This window comes from Bufo gargarizans, chromosome 5 (assembly GCF_014858855.1).
Source record: "Bufo gargarizans isolate SCDJY-AF-19 chromosome 5, ASM1485885v1, whole genome shotgun sequence".
Classification (NCBI taxonomy): domain Eukaryota; kingdom Metazoa; phylum Chordata; class Amphibia; order Anura; family Bufonidae; genus Bufo; species Bufo gargarizans.
The window spans coordinates 8,644,381-8,662,881 of record NC_058084.1 but is presented as its reverse complement, the minus strand read 5'-3'; the positions used below and the strand labels follow the sequence as shown (position 1 = coordinate 8,662,881).

Here is an 18,501-nt window from a genome sequence, read left to right as displayed (position 1 = left end):
TACTGACTAAGGGGTTTAATATACTTGCTTCCACAAAATACTGATTAAGGGGTTCGATATATCTGTTTCTACCAAATATTGATTGAGACCTACGATATACCGGCTTCCCCAACATACCGATAAAGGGGTTCAATATACCTGTTTTCACCAAATATTGATTGAGGGGTGCGATATACCTGCTTCCACAAAATATTGACTAAGGGGTTTGATATACATGCTTCCACAAAATACTGATTAAGGGGTTCGATATACCTGTTTCTACCAAATATTGATTGAGGTCTGCGATATATCTGCTTCCACGAAATACTGATTAAGGGGTTTGATATACCTGCTTCCACAAAATACTAATTAAGGGGTTATATATACCTATTTACACCAAATATTGATTGAGGCCTGCGGTATACTTGCTTACACAAAATACTGATTAAGGGGTTCAATATACCTGTTTTGACCAAATAATGATCGAGGCCTGATATATACCTGCTTCCACAAAATACTACAATATACAGATGTATCAGGGTTAACACTCCCGCTGTTAACTCAAATTTCTTAACTCATTTCATTATCTTGAGACAAAAGCCATTGAAAAGCAATTGAAGGTGTTTGCTTAGATTAGATAACCAAACTCAGAAATCTCAGAAAAAAAGGAGTGCTAACCATGTAACATCCGTACATGCTTCCACAAAATACTGATTAAGGGGTTCGATATACCTGTTTTCACCAAATATTGATTGAGGCCTGCGATATACCTGCTTACACAAATACTGCTCTTTTCTAGGGACTTAGGCACAAGGTCATTTTAAAAATGAAAGGCAGAGGAGGAGGCAGGCGGTTCCACAGGGATGGTAGGGTTCGGGAAGGTGCACCAGGCCGGAGCCTAAGTGGGAAGTTGGAGAAGGCGCGTTCAATTACTTTAAAGGGCGCACCAAAGTTGGTTGAGTGGCTCACTCAGCCTTCCGCTTCTGCACCCACCTCACTCTCTGCTGTGTGCACCCCCAAATACACCACCACCACCATAGCCCCTCCGCTCGAGCCAAAGGAATTATTTTTCCATCCATTCCCAGACATTACCGATGCGCAGCCATTCTTGACATCAGATGAGGAAGAGGAGGTAGCAAGGGATGCCACGAGCGGTCTGACGACAGTACTCAGATCAGCCCAAGGAGGGAGGTCCCCGCTGTTGCTGCCTACTCCAAGATCTCAAATGCTAGTGGTGGTGAAGGTGTCGATGATGACGTGTCGATGGACGTCACGTGGGTCCCCACAAGAGAGAAAAAGGAGGGGAGTTCAGAGGAAGAGATGGAGCAGCAGAGAGGGAGTAGAAGAAGGAGAAGCAGGCAGAGCTCGTAGGACACAGTAGGCAAAAAGCAGACTGCAACTGTATCTGGAGCGAGCCATCCACCTTGCACAGTGACTTCTGGCGCTCCCAGGACGCTGGCACATGGCTCCGCAGTGTGGGCTTTTTTTAACGTGTCAGCTGCTGACAATAGTGTTGCCATCTGCAGCCTGTACTTCAATGCGTAAGTCGCGGTAAGCCCAACACTCACCTAGGGACAACCACATAAGAAGGCACCTGGCCTCCCATCACCGAGCCCAGTGGGTGCAACGCCGTCAGAACCCACAAAGCCACACTCCTGGCGCTCCACGTCCTGACTCTTCTCCTCTCTCCTCCCATTTGTCCTCAACTTCACCTTCCATCGTGCCATCGCTGCGATCATCTGGCAGAAGGCAGGCTTCTGTGGCCCAAATGTTCAAGCGTAAAAAGTTGATGACTCTGGATAACCCTCTTGCTGATCGCTGGCTTGTCAGAACTTCTAGCCCGCCAACTACTGCCATATAAACTGGTGGACTCGGAGGCCTTTAGAAAATTTGTGGCCATTGGCACAGCGCAATGGAAGGTCCCCCGAAGGAAATATTTCTTCCAGAAGGGCATCCCAGAGCTTTATGGCCACATTCAGCGGAAAGTGAATATATCTCTGGCACACAGTGTCGGTGCCGAGATACATCTGACCACAGACACGTGGTCTAGCAAACACGGGCAGGGAAGGTACGTACATAACTTTTACTGCCCACTGGGTGAACCTTCTGATGGCCTTCAAGCATGTAACCCGTGGCTCCCGTGTGGATTTGGTGTTACTGCCACGGATTGCATGCAGGCCGGCCTCATCTCCTCCTACTCCATCCTCCGTGTGCGACAACGGTGCCAATCTGCTGAGCACACTGAAATAGGGCAAAATGACACACGTGCCGTGCATGGCCCACGTCCTGAACTTAGTTGTACAGCGATTTGTTGCCAAATACCCCGGGGTCCAGGACATCTTGCGGCAGGCCAGGAAATTTCTGGCCATTTTAGAAGATCTTACACGGCCATGGCTCGCCTTGCTGACGTTCATCAGCGACACCATTTGCCAGTCAGATGTCTCATTTGTCACATCTCGACGAGTTGGAACTTGACCTTGCATATGCTTCACCCCTTAAGGACACATGACGTATCGGTACGGCATGTTTCCCGAGTCCTTAAGGACACATGACGTACCGGTACGTCATGTGTTGTTCCAATCACTGCCGTGCGGCCGGCTGTGATCGGAACAAGGTGCCTGCTCAAATCATTGAGCAGGCACCTCGGCTAAATGCGCGGGGGGGTCCCGTGACCCCCCCATGTCCGCGATCGCAACAAACCGCAGGTCAATTCAGACCTGCGGTTTGTTGCGCTTTCTGCAGTTTCTGATCGCTGCGGTCCCTGACCGCGGCGATCAGAAACTTTAGTGTGGCGAAAATATATATTTATCACCCCCCCCTGCACCTCTGAATGATTTTAGCCCGGTGGGAGGTGCAGGGGGGGTGTTGCGGGCGGTGGGGGCGGTGCGGGAGGCGGGCGGTGCGGCAGGCGGGATCGCGATCCCCCGCCCGCCTCCTATTGCGTAATCGTTGGTGTACAGTGGGTATACCAGGGTGCCAGCACATTGCTGGCACCCTGGTATAAACGGCTGACATCGGTGATGCGATGTCAGCCGTTTAACCCTTTCCATACAGCGGTCCGTACGGACCGCTGTATGGAAAAAGTTAACAGTAAGAGGGAGCTCCCTCCCTCTCCGATCGGGGGGCTGCAGTGCCTTTGCAGCCCCCCGATGGAGAGGGAGAGAGCCCCCAGACAGCCCCCCAGAGCCCCGTCCTTACCCTTCCCCGTCTGCGCAGTTCTGACCATAACTGAGCAGACGGGGAAGGTTCCCATGGCAACAGGACGCCTGCTCAGGCGTCCTGCTGTCCATGGTGCTGAACAGATCTGTGCTGAAAGCATAGATCTGTTCAGTGTAAGTAAAATACAGTACAGAGCCCTATATAGAGTACAGTACTGTATTATACAGACATCAGACCCACTGGATCTTCAAGAACCAAGTGGGTCTGGGTCAAAAAAAAAGTGAAAAAAAGGTAAAAATCAAAAAACACATTTATCACTGATTAAAAATTTTAAAAAATAAAATTCCCTACACATGTTTGGTATCGCCGCGTCCGTAACGACCTGATCTATAAAACGGTCATGTTACTTTACCCGAACGGTGAACGCCATAAAAATAAAAAATAAAAAACTATGATGAAATTGAAATTTTGTCCACCTTACTTCCCAAAAAAAGGTAATAAAAGTGATCAAAAAAGTCGCATGTACGCCAAAATTGTAACAATCAAACCGTCATCTCATCCCGCAAAAAATGAGACCCTACTTAAGATAATCGCCCAAAAACTGAAAAAACTATGGCTCTTAGACTATGGAAACACTAAAACATCATTTTTTTTGTTTCAAAAATGAAATCATTGTGTAAAACTTACATAAATAAAAAAAAGTATACATATTAGGTATCGCCGCGTCCGTATCGACCGGCTCTATAAAAATATCACATGACCTAACCCCTCAGGTGACCACCGTAAAAAAATAAAAATAAAAACGGTGTAAAAAAAGCCATTTTTTGTCATCTTACGTCACAAAAAGTGTAATAGCAAGCGATCAAAAAGTCATATGCACCCCAAAATAGTGCCAATCAAACCGTCATCTCATCCCGCAAAAAATGAGACCCTACTTAAGATAATCACCCAAAAACTGAAAAAACAATGGCTCTTAGACTATGGAGACACTAAAACATTTTTTTGTTTTAAAAATGAAATCATTGTGTAAAACGTACATAAATAAAAAAAATTGTATACATATTAGGTATCGCCGCGTCCGTGACAACCTGCTCTATAAAATTACCACATGATCTAACCTGTCAGATGAATGTTGTAAATAAAAAAAAAAAAACGCTGCCAAAAAAGCTATTTCTTGTTACCTTGCCGCACAAAAAGTGTAATATAGAGCAACCAAAAATCATATGTACCCTAAACTAGTACCAACAAAACTGCCACCCTATCCCGTAGTTTCTAAAATGGGGTCACTTTTTTGGAGTTTCTACTCTAGGGGTGCATCAGGGGGGCTTCAAATGGGACATGGTGTAAAAAAAAACAGTCCAGCAAAACCTGCCTTCCAAAAACCGTATGGCATTCCTTTCCTTCTGCGCCCTGCCGTGTGCCCGTACAGCGGTTTACGACCACATATGGGGTGTTTCTGTAAACTACAGAATCAGGGCCATAAATAATGAGTTTTGTTTGGCTGTTAACCCTTGCTTTGTAACTGGAAAAAAAAAATTAAAATGGAAAATCTGCCAAAAAAGTGAAATTTTGAAATTGTATCTCTATTTTCCATTAAATCTTGTGCAACACCTAAAGGGTTAACAAAGTTTGTAAAATCCGTTTTGAATACCTTGAGGGGTGTAGTTTCTTAGATGGGGTCACTTTTATGGAGTTTATAATCTGGGGGTGCATCAGGGGGGCTTCAAATGGGACTTGGTGTCAAAAAACCGGTCCATAAAAATCAGCCCTCCAAAAAACAAACGGCGCACCTTTCCCTCTACGCCCCGCTGTGTGGCCGTACAGTAGTTTACGGCCACATATGGGGTGTTTCTGTAAACAGCAGAGTCAGGGCAATAAAGATACAGTCTTGTTTGGCTGTTAACCCTTGCTTTGTTAGTGGAAAAAATGGGTTAAAATGGAAAATTAGGCAAAAAAATGAAATTCTCAAATTTCATCGCCATTTGCCAATAACTCTTGTGCAACACCTAAAGGGTTAACGACGTATGTAAAATCAGTTTTGAATACCTTGAGGGGTGTAGTTTCTTAGATGGGGTCACTTTTAGGGAGTTTCTCCTCTAGGGGTGCATCAGGGGGCTTCAAATGGGACATGGTGTAAATAAACCAGTCCATAAAAATCAGCCTTCCAAAAACCAAACGGCGCACCTTTCACTCTACGCCCCGCTGTGTGGCCGTACAGTAGTTTACGGCCACATATTGGGTGTTTCTGTAAACGGCAGAGTCAGGGCAATAAAGATACCGTCTTGTTTGGCTGTTAACCCTTGCTTTGTTAGTGGAAAAAATGGGTTAAAATGAAAAATTAGACAAAAAAATAAAATTCTCAAATTTCCTCCCCATTTGCCAATAACTCTTGTGCAACACCTAAAGGGTTAACAACGTATTCAAAATCAGTTTTGAATACCTTGAGGGGTGTAGTTTCTTAGATGGGGTCATTTTTGGGTGGTTTCTATTATGTAAGCCTCGCAAAGTGACTTGAGACCTGAACTGGTCCCTAAAAATTGAGTTTTTGTAAATTTCTGAAAAATTTCAAGATTTGCTTCTAAACTTCTAAGCCTTATAACATCCCCAAAAAATAAAATATCATTCCCAAAATAATTCAAACATGAAGTAGACATATGGGGAATGTAAAGTCATCCAAATTTTTGGGGGTATTACTATGTATTACAGAAGTAGAGAAACTGGAACTTTGAAATTTGCTAATTTTTCCAAATTTTTGTTAAATTTGGTATTTTTTGGTGCAAAAAAAATAATTTTTTTGACTTCATTTTACCAGTGTCATGAAGTACAATATGTGACGAAAAAACAATCTCAGAATGGCCTGGATAAGTCAAAGCGTTTTAAAGTTATCAGCACTTAAAGTGACTGGTCAGATTTGCAAAAAATGGCCTGGTCCTTAAGGTGAAATAGGGCTGTGTCCTTAAGGGGTTAATAGGCTGCTCCAGCAGCAACGTGCCATTAACGACGACTACCTGTAAGAACTCTGCAGCAGGACAGGTTCTGGGGAGATTGTTTTTTTTTCACCGCACCAGTGGCTGCTCATGAGCGACGCATGCAGACTTCTGTCTGCTGCCATTTGATGAGATCACCAAACTGGTCAATGGCAGCCAGGGCGTCATCAGTGACATTGTACCTTACGCCTTCTTTCTGGAGCGTGCATTGCATAGTGTCATTGATCAAGCCGTCGAGGAGCAGGAGCTGGAAGATGAGAAAGTCGCAATGCTGAATTAATTAACAGGGGGGGCTACTCCATCTGAGACAAGTCAGCAGGAGTTTGAAGAGGAGTCAGAGGAGGATGGTGGCTGGGGGGAGGAGGAGGAGGAGAAGGAGCAAGAAGAGCAGGCTTTGAGGGGAACTTAAAACTTTTCGGGGATCCCTGGTGTTGTCTGTGGCTGGGGGGAGGAGACCGAGGACGACATTCTCCTGGGTGATGAGCAGGAGCCAGAGCGCTCCACTGCTTCCAATTAAGTGCAAATGGGGGCCTTCATGCTCCAGTGTTTGAAGAGGGACCCCCGTAAAAAAAGCATAAAGGGCAAGGACCAGTACTGGGCGACAACATACTTAGACCGCCGGTACAAACAAAATGGCGGACATGTTACCAGCATCACAGAAGGCTGGCATAATGCAGTATTTCCAGGCCTTGCTGCGAGAGATTCTGCATTCTGCTGTTGCGGGCGCTGGCAGAGGAATTTCCACTCACAGAGAAACAGGTGCAGGTACCAATACTACCGCGCCTGCAAGAAGAGGGCGATTTGAAGATGTGTTGGTCACTTCGGATATAAGATCATTCTTGCAGCCAACCTATCGACAGCCGCCCTCCGGATCCAGCCTAAGGGAATGCCTAGACCGACAGGTGTCCGACTACATCAGGTAAACGACCGATGTGGACACTCTGAGAAGCAATGAACCCCTGTACTACTAGGTGTGCAGGCTTGACCTGTGGCCGGAGCTGGCACAATTTGCCATGGAACTCTTGGCTTGACCTCGTCAAGTGTCCCGTCTGAAAGGACTTTCAGCGCAGCAGGGGATATCGTGACCGATAAGCGCATTCGCCTAGTTTATGACAGTGTGGACTACCTCACATTTCTAAAAATGAATTAGGCATAGATCTCTGAGGAATTCAACCCCTATGACGACCACGTGTAAATTTATTTCCTCATGCCAGCCCACACATATCCATCACCACCCAGAACAAAGAATGGTCCTTGTCTTATGTATATACAGCGGCATAAAAAGCATTTCTGTCAGGTGAATGCCTAATTTTTTGGACCTGTACTGGCCTACAGTAAAAATATTTATCCAGTGACCGCCTAATGTACCTCCAGCCACATCATCACAATTCTTTTCGGTCAGGTGAATGCCTTTTCTGTCAGGTGAATGCTTGGACAGAGAAGTGGCAGATGAGGTTTAATACTGACAAATGTAAGGTTATGCACATGGGAAGGAAAAGTACAAGTCACCAGTACATACTAAATGGAAACAAAAAACGTGTAAAACTTATATGGAAAAGGTTGCATCAAAAGGGGCATAGATACACATGATGAGAACATAGATTCTGCCACTTTACAAATCACTAGTCAGATCACACATGGAGTACTGTGTACAGTTCTGGGCTCCTGTGAACAAGGCAGACATAGCAGAGCTGAAAAGGGTTCAGAGAAGGGCAATTAAGTCAATAACTGGAATGGAGGGACTACAGTACCCTGAAAGATTATCAAAATTAGGGTTATTCACTTGAGAAAGAAGATTACTAAGGGAGATCTAATAACTATGTATAAATATTTCAGGGGTCGGTACAGAGATCTTTCCCATCATCTATTTATCCCCAGGACTGTGATGAGTAGTCTAGAGTAGGGATGCCCAACCTGCGGGCCCTTCAGATGTTACAAAACTACAATTCCCAGCATGCCCAGACAGCCTACAGCTAACAGCCTACAGCAGGGCATGGTGGGAGTTGTAGTTTTATAACAGCTGGAGGGTCACAGGTTGAGCATCCCTGGTCTAGAGAAAAAAGGTTTGTACACAAACATAGAAACTGATTCTTTATGGTAAGAGCAGTGAGACTATGGAGCTCTCTGCCTGAGGAGGTGGTGATGGTGAGTTCACAAAAAGAGTTCAAGAGGGCCTGGATGTATTTCTGGAGTGTAATAATATTACTAGTGATGAGCAAATTTCATTTTATGAAATTTGTTTACGCTACGTTTGGTGATAAAAGCAAAATTGCGTTATGGATTCCGTTACCACAGACCATAAAGCAATTCTATGATGGAATGCATAACGGAATGCCTTTAGAGGCATTCCGTTATTCGTTCTGTCATAATAGAAGTTTATGGCCTGCATAATGGATCAATCCCGTTTCCGTTATGCAGGAGAGGACTCCCCTGCAGGTTGAAGGTCCTGTTTTTGAGGTAAGATGATATCCAGGAGAGGGCCATGTCTTTGATGCCAAGGGAAAATACAGTTTGTAACAGGAGGGAGTAGTCCACAGTGTCAAAGGCACAGGACATTTCAAGAAGGAAGAGCACAGAGTAATGACATTTAGATTTGGCAGCTTGGCACCTTGGTTAGTGCTCCTTCAGTAAAGTGATTGGGTCTGACTCTGAAGCTAGACTGTAGTGGATCAATGTGAGTTGAATAAAAGGTGGGACAACAGTTCAAGATAGAATTGTTGTTCTAGGAGTTTTGATGTGAATGGGAGTAATGAGATAGGGCGATAGCTGGATAAAGAGTATGGGTCCAGGTAAATCTTCTTGAGTATGGACGTAATAGTGGAATGTTTAAAAGAGTAAGACACCAGTGGCTAGAGATAGATTGAACAGGTGGGTTAGGGCCGGGATAACTATAGTGGTAAGGTTGGGGATGAGGTGGGATTGGTCAAGAGCACAGGTGGTAAGGTGTGATTTGGAGATTAAGGTAGAGAGCTTTTCTTTAGTGACGTGGCAAACTGGGTTTTGTAGTAAGAGCACTGAGCAGTTGTGTAAAAGGGTCTCGGTGGTTGTTGCTTGAAGCTGTCATGGATTTTGTCGATTTTATCTTTTATAAGATAAAGGCAAAGTCTTTGGCTGAAATGAGAGGTGTGGGAGGAGGCACTGGGGAATGGAGAATTAAAGGTATTAAACAATTGTTTGGGTTGCGGGAAAGAGATTATATAAGAGTAATGAAGTGGTCCTGTTTAGAAGTGGTGGGTGCAGACTTGAAGTTGACAACAGCTTGTAAGAGATGAAGTCTACCTCAGGGTAAGTTTTCTTCCAGCATCGATCTGTGACTATGGAAGCTTGTCTCAGTATTTTGGTCTGGTGAGTCATTAATCATCACTTTTTTACTGCAAAAATATTGCATGTTAGGCCTCATGCACACGGCCGTATGTATTTTGCGGTCTGCAAAAAACTTATCGGCAAAAAATATGGATGACCTCCATTTTGCATTCCGTATTTTGCGGAACAAAACAGCTGGCCCCTAATAGAACAGTGCTATCCTTGTCCGTAATGCGGACAATAATAGGACATGTTCTATTTTTTGGAAGGGGAATACGGACATATGGAAACAGAATGCACACTGAGTAACTTCCGTTTTTTTTGCAGACCCATTTAAATGAATGGTTCCGTATACGGTCCGCAAAAAAAAACGGAACGGACACAGAAAGAAAATACGAACGTGTTCATGAGGCCTTATTCTGTGAAAAAAGCTTTCAATAATTCTGCCACATTTCACATCTGAAATGCAAATTACAACTGTGTTAGTGAAGCATACTGCATCACAGAATAGACGTTTATCATCATTGCCCAAAAATTGTATTATTCACATCCGAGTGTTAGTGAAGAGCCAGTATTACTGCATAAGAGTGCGTAGTTCAAACACGTTACACTGCAAAAATTTTACATTTTTAGAGTGTGTTTATGGAAAACAAGGAGTTCGGGACATTTAATTACAGCTCTATCCTTAAGAGTTTACAGTCTGTGCTACTAAGGAGAGGGTTAGAGACCCTAAAACGCTTCTAGCACCCAACCATAATCTCTGGCGATCTGCTGTTTCGGAGAAAAAAGAAAAGTCACAGTTTTCTCCTGCATTTGAAGTGGATCCCAGCGCTGCTTCCTGCTCTCCATTACAGACATCTCTTAATGTCAAGGAGCTCAGCTGGCAAGCAAGACGTTACAGCTAGATGCACTTATCATCATCCCTGGCAACTGTCTGCTAGCCGTGCAGGTGTGCTAGAGCTTGGTCTACTCTGGGCAGCAGGAGATAACAAGTTGTCCCAGGAGAATGAGTACATCCACATACTGCAATGTGAGCTACAGCATTCTAAATAGTTATTGGCCTGTACACTACACTATACAATATTATAAAGACAGACCCATCTCTCCTATGAGACAGGACAGTGCTATAGGCACAGAAGGTGGGTTCTAGGTTCGAATCCAACCATGGACAACATCTGCATGGAGTTAGTATGTTCTCCCCGTGTTTGCATGGGTTTCCTCCGGGTACTCCACTTTCCTCCCACACCCCAAAGACATAATGATAGGGAACTTAGATTGTGAGCTCCATTGGGCACAGCTTGATGCTATGTAAAGTGCTGCAGAATATAGAAGCGCTATATAAGTGCATAAAATAAAGTTTAAAAAAGTCCACAATCTGAGAATTTAACACTGAGATTGCATTCATGTGCCTTTTATGATTTATTAGATGTTGTTTTATATCAAGTGTTATTTAAATCTACCACTGGTCGACAATATTTTATTTTGATACTTTTTATATATTTTTAATAATTAATATTGCCAGATTTACCGTACTGTACACTGAGTGCTGTTTTTTGTTATTTGTCATTTACTTCTTTCATGGGCTCTTGGGCACAGGAGCGTAGTTGCAGCAGTTGGTATATTTAGGAGTCCATATTTGGCGTATAGGAGTGAGCTCCGATTTGCATATTTTGGTGTATAAATACAGGTGGGGCATTCTTCCCCCGTTATTGCATAAATTTGGATGCTTGGGCATATCATCAAGGTGTTAATGGGGTTTTCTGGGAGCTTCATATTGATAGCCCATCTTAGGATAGATCATCAGTATCTGACCGGTTTGGATCCAACATCTGATATCCCCACCAACCAACTGTGGTCCAAGCACAACGCCACATACATTGTATAGCGGCTATGCTTAGTATTGCAGTCCAGGGCCATGTACTTGAGTGAGACTGAGCTGCAAATAGGCCAACTGACCAATGAACGTGACTTCGTTGGCCAAAGAAGTTGAGGCACTCAACACAGCAAAATGGCCTCTTCAAACAGCTAATCAATGTTTTCGTTTATTACATTTGTTGCTCTCGGCAAGTGAAGTGTCATTATCTTCAGCATTATCTACATTTCTGTTTGTCATAGCCTTGAGCAGAAAATGCCGAGTCAGATTTCTGTGCAGGCAGTTCATATATCCTTATCTCAAGTCTTCAGCTTAGTACGGGACACATCCAAATATAGTAAAACGGAAATGATTTAAGTATAAAGATAAGATAACACTCAGAACTTGCTAACATCTTGGAGGCCCATAAGCCCTACTGCCATGTGATATCTTTGGCAGCATACAGCAGAGTAATTGCAGGGGATTTATACAAGGGCCACTGGGGCCAATGGCAAATTATCAGCCTACTTTTACAATCATGTAATTCATGTATTGTACTCCAGGGAGCAGCAGCACTCAAGTCATGTTTTTTTTCTAGGGCACGTCCTCAATACCGTCTCATCAACAGGGTAATATACAGTAATACTCCAATACATCAAATATGCTTACACGTACAGTTATTAACCCTTAGAGGACCTACCAATTTTCAATTTTTGCATTTTTGGTTTTCTCCCTGCCTTTCCAAAGCCAAAACTTGTTTATTTCTTCATTCACATAGCCATATGAGGGCTTGTGGTTTTTTTTTTAATTTCAGTTGTACTTTCTAATAGCATCGGGTAATATTGCATACGATGTAGTGGGGAACTGAAAAATTCCAAATGGGATGAAAATGTAAAAAAAATATATATATATTCCGCTACACCTTTATGGGTTTTGTTTTTACAGCGCTCCCTATGCGGAAAAACTGACATGTTAACTTCATTCTCCATGTCAATATGAATACAACAATACCACATTTGTATAGTTTTTCATGTGTTTTAATACTGAAAAAAATTAAATAAAAACTTTGTAAAAAAATGTATTTATTCTTTTTGTATAACTTTTTTTATATTTACGTCTATGGATCTGTTTGAGGGCTTGTTTTTTGCAAGACAATCTGTACTTTTTCATTGGGTGTGTGTAAGACTTTTTGATCACTTTTTATTCAATTTATTGAAAGAGGTGAAGTGACAAAAAATTGTCATTTTGATTTTTTTTTCATTATGCCATATCCCGTAGGGGATCAATATTTTGATAGTATAGAGGTTTTTGGACGCTGTGATGCCTATAGTGTTTTATTTAATTGTTTATTTATTTTTATTTTAAGTGGATGCAACATGGCATCTTAATTTATAATACCAGCCGATGCAGCCAATATGCACATCAGATAATAGATACACCCATCAATAAGAATGTGCAATAAAGAGCAATGCAGCCCTTATACTAAATTCTACAGGGATTAGCAAACTTCGGCACTCCAGCTGCTGTGAAACTGCAAGTCCCAGCATGCAAACATGCTTGGTTGTTCTTCTAACTCCCATAGAAGCAAATTAAGCACTCTTGGAGTTGTAGTTTCTGATAAGCTGGAGTGCCGGAGGTTGCTGATCCCTGTACCAAAAAAAGCAATCAGACTAACTATTTTCGTGCCTCCTTACCATCTTATAAGAGATACTGTGGGGTATATGTGACGCCAGGGTGTACTCTGTATGAGGCACTTCTTTTCCTGCTTTTTTCAGCAATACAGATTTTATGTATTTGTATTTTCATAGGAATCATGTACTAATTATTATTATTATTTATTATTAAAGTGCATTCATTCCATAGCGCTGTACATATGAATAGGGGTATACATACATAATACAGACAATGACACTAAGCATAAACAAGACAAGTTACAAATTGGTACAGAAGGAGAGAGGACCCAGCCCGGGAGGACTTACAATCTACATGGTATGGGAGAAGGACACAGTAGGTGAGGGTGAAGTTGGTCATGGCGGTATAGAGGCAGCAGGGTCACTGGTTGTAGGCTTGTCTGAAGAGATGGGTTTTTAGGCTTCTTTTAAATGATTCCACTGTAGGTGAGAGTCTGATATGTTGGGGTAGCGAGTTCCAGAGTGTGGGGGATGCACGGGAGAAATCTTGGAGGCGATTGTGGGAAGAGGTGAAAAGAGGAGAGACGAGAAGGAGGTCTTGTGATTATTAGTGATGAGCGGCAGGGGCAATATTCGAATTTGCGATATTTCACGAATATTTGGGCGAATATTCGCCTTATATTCGAGAATTTGCGAATTCGTAATCTCCAGGCATTCTTTTCTTGATTGCAAAAATTCGCATAAAATTCGCATACAAATTTTCACATAAAAATTTGCATGAACTAGTATCTTCTAAAAAACGAATATTCGCAATTACGAATATATTTAGCGATATTCTAAATATTCGCGAATTCTCGAAGTGCCGATATTCGCGATTAAAATTCGCAATTCGAATATTCGTGATCAACACTAGTGAGGATCGGAGATTGCGTGTGGGGATGTATTGGGAAAGTAGCTCAGAGATGTAGGGAGGGGACAGGTTGTGGACGGCCTTGTATGTATTTGTTAGTATTTTGAACTGAATTCGCTGGGCAATGGGGAGCCAGTGAAGGGATTGGCAGAGGAGTAACAGGGTGAGAGGTGGATTAGTCGGGCAGCAGAGTTGAGGATAGATTGGAGGGCTGCGAGAGTGCTAGATGGAAGGCCAGAGAGGAGAATGTTGCAGTAGTCTAGGCAGGAGATGATCAGGGTATGTACAAGCATTTTCGTAGATTCAAAATTAAATAAAGCGCGGATGCGGGAGATGTTTTTGAGTTGGAGGCGGCAAGTGGTGGAAAGGGCTTTGATGTGCGGTCGGAAGGAGAGGGCAGAATCCAAGGTCACTCCAAGATAGCGGACTTGGTTGACCGGGCAGTGTGCGCAGCCATTGATTATGATAGATGGGTCTGTTGGGGGGGTTGAGCAAGATGGGGGAAAGATGATGAATTATGTTTTATCCATATTTAGTTTTAGAAAGCGAGAGAAAAAGAAGGATGATATAGAAGATATACATGGTGGGATTCTGGATAATAAGGTGGTGATGTCTGGACCAGCGAGGTAGATTTGTGTGTCCTCAGCATAAGAGTGATACTGAAAGCTGTGGGACTCTATGAGATGTCCCAGGCCAAAAGTGTGAATAGAAAAGAGCAGGGGTCCTAGGACAGAGCCTTGCGGGACATCAACAGAGAGGGAATGAGATGAGAAGGTTGTGTGAGAGTGGGAGACACTAAAAGTCCAGTCTGTGAGGTATGATGTGATCCAGGAGAGGGCCAGGTCAGTGATTCCAAGAGATGAGAGAGTTTGCAACAGAAGGGAGTGGTAGACAGTGTCAAAGGCAGAGGACAGGTCACAGAAAAGGAGGACAGAGTAATGTTTTTTGGTTTTGGCTGTTAATAGGTCATTGGTGATTTTGGTAAGGGCAGTCTCAGTTGAGTGGTGGGGTCGGAAGCCAGATTGTACCCAGTCAAAGAGGAGGCAGGAGGAGAGGTTGGAGGACAGTTCTAAATAGACATGTTGTTCAAGTAGCTTTGAGGCATACAGAAGAAGTGATATGGGGCGATAACTGGACAAAGAAGATGGGTCAAGTGAAGGCTTTTTGAGGATGGTTGTAATGGTAGCGTGTTTTAAAGCAGAGGGGAAGACACCAGAGGTTAGTGATAGGTTGAAGAGATGAGTTAGGGCTGGGACAAAGACTGTGGTGAGGTTAGAGATAATGTGGGATGGGATTGGGTCAAGTGCACAGGTGGTGAGAAGTGATCTGGAGAGTAGAGTGGAGAGTTTTTCTTCTATAATGGTGGAGAAGTGGGTTTTGGGAGAAGAGGACCGAGCAGTTGTGTAGAGGGTCTGTGGCGATTGTGTACTGAAGCTTTCTCTGATGGTGACTATCTTTTGTTTGAAATATGTGGCAAAGTCCTCAGCTGAGATGAGAGGAGAGGGTGGGGGGCGGAGAAGGGAGTTAAAAGTGTTAAAAAGTTGTTTAGGGTTGTGGGCCAGGGAAGATATGAGAGATGAGAAGTAGGCCTGTTTTGCATCAGTGAGTGAGGATTGGAATATGAGGAGGGATTGCTTGTATGTAGTGAATTGATCTTTAAAATGGGATTTCTTCCATCGCCGTTCTGCAGCCCTGGAAGCTTGTCTGAGTTTTTTGGTCAGGTTGGTGTGCCAGGGTCGGTTGTTAGTTTTTTTGGGGGTTTTGTTGTGTGTGAGGGGGGCAACAGTGTCCAGAGCTGTACTTGTTGTGGTGTTTTACAGGATGGTGGCAGTATCTGGGTCTTGGAGGGAACAGATGGTAAAGAGTGGGAGAAGAGAGTCAGAAAGCAAGCGAAAGTTGAGATGTTTAAGGTTCCTGCGGGGATATGCTAGTGTGTGGACTAATAAAATGTGTTATATATTTTTTGTATGTCTTCAGATAGAGAAGAAAGTTGAGGAGCAAAAACATGCCCATTGAGCCTCCCACCCTTCCTATACTGGAAACTGTTTTGCATCTGAGCATTACTGACTGCCCCAGTCTTTGGTGAAGGTGAGTAATGATGAGCTTCACTGATTATAAAGTATATGTGCCGCAAGCCCCGGAGGAGTGGGAGCAGAGGATGAAGTGCTAATGTCTCTGGCTGCAATACTTATTCACAGTGGCAATCCTCACACCAATGCTTCCTAGGGCCAGGGCAGTTATAGAAGGGTGCACCCTTTCCTTTTCTCAGGGCACCCCTACCCGATGGTAATTGGAGTGCCCTTGGTCTCAAGGTCTTATATGGGCGTAAGGCAAGAGGAGTAAGGTGCTGAGTCTGGAAAATGGTTCTAAAGTCAGTAACCAGGGCAGTTGAGGAAAATAAACTTCTCTTGCTTTACTATAGTGCAGAATGGCAATTATAATATATCCAATGGTATCAAATCTTCCTAGATAGCAATTTATGAAATTAATCAAGGATGATATTTGTAGTACTCTTTCCCTCTGTCTCTTTAAAGTCACTCTCTGCAAAATCTATGGCTGGTAATATTATTCTTGCAATAGTGGCTGTAATTCCTAGATGAGGACTACAGGATTAAGAATATGTGTCCAAGTGTGAGGGGTGTAACGTCTCTCTCATGGCAGTGAAGTCTCTTTCAGCATTAAACCGCAAATACCTTACTGACTGACTTCAGTGCTCAGCCTTGCAGATTCTTGACCTTCTAGTTCTTTATCTTTCTTTCTTCTTCACTGGAGTACTGTGAAGTAGAGATGAATTTCTCAGAGATAGTGATTCTCTGGATAATGGCCTTATTCTCTGAGGAGTGAACAAATGTGGCTTCTTTTCACTTCCTATTCACTTCCTTACATACAACTGCCTAGATTAAGCTAGGGACAGATCTCAAGTCCTGTTGGGGAACAAAACCCTACCTCTATGATTGTCAGGGTCCCAATTGATTTGGATATATGAGCGCTCGGAGAGCTGACACAGACACACTGCTGAGTCAGGTTCTCTCTCCTTTATTACACACAAGCAAACATCTTTATAACACTACAGATAAACATAGACAAATCAGGCACCCCGCCAAAGGGTGGAAATCGAAACTAGTGTTTCGATTAGTTATTCATATAAGGAAAATTTCCGCACTATACTAACAGAATTTTTAATGGTTAAAAACTTCTACAGCATCCTATCCTCTTTAGCAGCGCATCCCGAAACGCAGAGAGAACATAACTCTCTTGCACGTCAAACTACCTTGGCTTTGTAGATAGAACTCCCTACATCCTTCCAGCTGGCTCATTAATTTTCCACATATGCACAAGATGGAGGAAATACAACACATTAAAATATGAAATAATATTAGATAACATTACATGACTAGAACTGTTTGCAAGCTCTCTATTCTGCGGTACTGCATATGCCCCACTATGATCACTATCTTCCATGGCGAATATTATCCTTGGTGTGATTTTTTTTTAGACAGCTGCTTTCAGCTTTCATTCAGACCTACAGGTGATTTCTCCAAGTCAATACAGTTGACTAAAGTATAGGATGTTCTAAAACTTTGCTAGTACTGAGGAATGTGTCTACAGGCAGTAGGACCCTTGTGCACACCTATGTTGTGTTCTTAAACATAAGCTGCATTAAATAGACTTGCAATGAGATGTCATAACATAAGTCCGTGTGACTAAGGACCCTATTAGACTGCACGGTTTTCAAGCCAATTATCAGAAATGAACGCTAGCGAGGAATTAGCCTGTATAGTCGAGCAGTCGATCAGCCGATGAATGAGCAAGCACTAATTTGTTGACTGATGGGCATCTTTCACCATGATTATCAGCGACACATCTCCCTGTGTATTCAGGGATGTGCTGGCGATAATAAAAAGATTATTCAGTTGTATTGTATCTCAGGATGGTGCAAATAAGCGCCTATGGATGTGCAATCATCCTTCAGTGCTCACACTACCCAAAAATCAGGGAGTGTAGTAAAGTGGCCAGGTACATTACACTTAAGGGGTTGTGCTAAGATAGAAATGTATCCCCTATTCACAAGATAGGAGATAAATATTTGATTGGAGGGGGTCCAACCACAAGGAACTCCACCAATCATGAGGGCAGGGGACCTGTGCCTCCATGTAAATGGAATGATAGGTCACACAAGTTCGCTGCAGCTCTAGTGAAAGCTAAGCATGTGTGTGAATGGCTGCCGAAACAATTAGGTGTCTTCCAATCGAACATTTGACTGACAGCAATCTTCAGAGTAGATCTTTTAAGCTGGCCGTACACTTAAGAGTCATATTGACCAGAATACGGATGATCAATCGAATGTAGATGATCAGTTGGTCCCATAAATGATTCAAACATCAGCATGCCCGATGAAGCACACAGATCATGAACATGGCTTAAAAAGTAAAGTGTAAACCAACACAACTTTTGCACAAAGTTGCAAAATTAGCCAAAATCATTGTTTTTAGGCAGCAAATCATTCTGTCTAAACAGCGATCTACTACCCAAAAACTAAGGCGATGAGCATTCCCCACACAGAGGAGACAATTCCTGCATGTAAATGTAGCTCATCGCCAATGATGGTCATTCCATTATGGCATATAAGAGAATTACTTCACACAGTTACTGTACACCAGGGGTTGGGAACCTCCGGCC

The 18,501-nt window shown here is 43.1% G+C and overlaps 1 protein-coding gene across 2 annotated transcripts in view; it reads left to right on the top strand.

The window, feature by feature from the left end:
* LOC122938304 (cytochrome P450 2G1-like) overlaps positions 1–18,501 on the top strand; it is a 40,865-nt gene that overhangs the window by 5,202 nt on the left and 17,162 nt on the right. Inside the window, exon 2 of one of the 2 annotated variants that reach the window (XM_044293721.1) lies at positions 15,799–15,909. The exons of the other annotated variant lie outside the window; for it this stretch is intronic. The gene's annotated coding sequence lies outside the window, so the exon portion shown is untranslated. The remainder of the gene's footprint in view (positions 1–15,798; positions 15,910–18,501) is intronic. 2 annotated transcript variants of the gene reach the window in all.